We start from the raw sequence: 2896 nt of genomic DNA on the forward strand, positions 1-2896 counted from the left end.
TGCGTTTGTTTAAAGCACTAGTTTCCTCTACTCAATTCTACCTGTTTTTGCATTTCTCTATGTGCCTCCCAGTATCTTCTGAATCACTCTTTCCCTGACACAACTCTTGAAGAGTGGGAACTTTCCCCTTCTGCAGACACTGATAGATCTTCTGTGCTGACCAGGCACTCTGAGGGAAGGACAAGCTGAGGCACATTTCCAGATGGTGAAATAACATGGCAGTGTTGAGCTTTGTTATCAATCCAGAAAGTTCCACCACTACCAACTTAAGTAAAACAAACAAAAACCCTTCTCTTTTGGCTGTACGAAACCTCAGTTGTTGGTTGTTGTTTTTTTTTTTCTTTCATCTTTATTTACACAGTGGTGAAATGTTCACAAAAAGTTCATAGAAAATTACTAGAGAGGTGATGTGGATTAGTGGTTAAAAGTGGACCCAGACCACCCAGGGTAAATTGGGATAAAGCTATGAATGCTTCAAGTTTCTCAGCTTTAAAATGTGTATACTGTACAATAGCAACACGATGATATGGTTGGTGTAAGCATTTAATTTCTATAAATGCTTGCCAGAGTCCTCAAGTGCTAGTTTGTGCTCAATAATTATTAACCACTGTTGCTTGCAACTGGATGGTCTTCTCAGGGCAGGTTGTGAATCCACCAAGCTCCAGCTTTGTCAGGTGTGGTTCATCTTTCAAGCACCGGCCTCACTTGTTTCCAAGGCTTTGGCTGGAAGTCAGCTGCTTTTTTTAGGTAAAAGGGTGTGCCTCCAGGAACCATTCTGTTTCTCAGCAAGCAAATCACCTTGATTTCTTCCCAGACACCCTGTCCCTAAAAATAGTCGTGCTGCTTAGCCTTTCCCTCTTTTCACTCAAGGTCTTCAAGAGGATGGAATTATATATTTGATTTCAGTCTTTTTCTTGAGTAAGACCCAGCAGTAAGTGTACAAAGGAAGTAGACTGGTGCTGAATGTAGTTCCTGGTACCTCCTGTTACTGCTTTTTACACCTAAAGTTTCCATCTTAGAGAGAGGGCCGGTCTTGGATCCTGGGTAGTTTTTATACTCAAATTTGACTCTTTGATTATAGTTCCTTTCAGAGTAATTATAAACTCATATATTTGGAGAAGATAAGAATTATTTGTTAGAGGCAGGTGAGAGGGCTTGAAGAACAGGCCAAAAACTTGGGTTGTTACCCTTTTCAGAGACCAGAAAATGATGGGCAAACTACAGATCTGGTTGTTTCTGTAAATCAAATACCTGGAACTAAGCAAAAGGATGAAGAAAGAAAAAGTGGTGACCCTGACATCTTCTAAAATGGGAACATACTCATCCTTTATAGATGCACATATCATCATCTTAACAAAATACCCTGTATTTACTTTAAAAATAACAGTTAACATAGGGCTCCTGCGTGGCTCAGTCGATTGAGTAACCGATTCTTGGTATCAGCTCAGGTTATGATTTCATGGTTCATTGGATCAAGTCCCATGAAGGGCTCTGTGCTAACCGCACAGAGCCTGCTTGGAATTATCTCTCTCCCTCTCTCTGTGTCCCTCTCCTGCTCCCATGAGATCTCTCCCTCCATCTCTCTCTCAAACGAAATAAATAAACTTAAAAAAATAATAGTTAACACATAAATAGCAAGGGGGGACATTCAAACACCAATCACCTAATTGGAATAATTCAACTTGAATAGGTCTGAAATTGAAATGGTCATTGTGGCAAGCATCTTTGATGCAGACTTCATGTTTAAGTTCTTCTCAATTAAACTCTAAAAGACAAAACAAAACAAAAAAAACTAACTCCAGTGTCTTCTCTGTCAGTTGAAACAATCAAAAAGAGTATTTGTTTCACCAAATTCCCTTCTTTTTTTTTTTTTTTTTTAAGCTGGGAAGAGGTATGGATCAGTCCATTTTATTCCCTTCAATGTAATCATGTTACCTTTTATAGCTGGAGGTTTATGGAGATTATAGAGCACTTTCTTATAATAATGATTCAAGCTAGCTAGGTATTCACAAAATAAAGACTAATAAGGAAAATGTTCTTGCTGCTTTTTCCTCACCAAGTAAAAGTTGTCTGACTCAAAAAGAGCAAGTCTTGTCTTTGGTTTTTCTCTTTTCTACCCTACATATCCAAATACAGTGAGCTCGCCTTGCATTTGAATGTACAGAGGGCTGTACAAGTTCACCTATGGCACACAAATTATTTTGTTAGGGTGCCATCTGCTGGTGTCAAACAACCAAAGACTTATTTTTCTTAAAGATTAATGGTAAGCTTCTAATAACACTAAAGACTTTGAAGTTATTTGATTCAAATAATGTTTTGTCTTTTCTCATTTATAATTACAGCAAAGACTAATTTCAAATGGCTGTATAATGCATAATTCTTCAATGCCCCAACATAGTAATATAAAATGTCACTCTATTTTAAAGTTAGGAAAATGGAGGCACCAGGCATTGCCTTGACATACTGGTTCATGACCTGTTGGATTCAAATTTCAATTCTTAGTTACCATGGCTCCCCTGACTTTCAAAAAAGTTCTGTTCAAATTTCCCCCTTAGAAAAGCAATTTAAGTGCTCACTTTGGCAGCACATATACTAATACTAAAATTGGAACCATACGGAGATTAGCATGCCCCTGCACAAGGATGACATGAAAATTCGTGAAGCGTTCCATATTAAAAAAAAAAAAAAAAGGAAAATCAATCTATTGCTGTGTTTGTGCTTACATCAGTTTCAACACTTAATGTATTATTCACTAAATTTGTTCTCTGTGCTATGATATAAGGTATGGGACCAATCTGTTGCTTCTTAAAGCAAGCTTATCACCCTAGTCCCAATTATTTATATTCAATATCAGTGCAGTTCCCAAGTATTTTTCTTAACCTACCTTCTACTGGAG

The 2896-nt window shown here is 37.6% G+C and overlaps 1 non-coding gene across 1 annotated transcript; it reads left to right on the forward strand.

Annotated features, from left to right (window-relative positions):
* Positions 1-2568: 2568 nt before the first annotated feature.
* On the forward strand, positions 2569-2677 carry LOC122469716. The gene has a single exon (XR_006293610.1). It is a non-coding gene; the product is annotated as a U6 spliceosomal RNA (small nuclear RNA).
* Positions 2678-2896: the final 219 nt, after the last annotated feature.

The sequence above is a fragment of the Prionailurus bengalensis genome, chromosome B3 (genome assembly GCF_016509475.1).
Source record: "Prionailurus bengalensis isolate Pbe53 chromosome B3, Fcat_Pben_1.1_paternal_pri, whole genome shotgun sequence".
NCBI classification, from domain to species: Eukaryota; Metazoa; Chordata; class Mammalia; order Carnivora; family Felidae; genus Prionailurus; species Prionailurus bengalensis.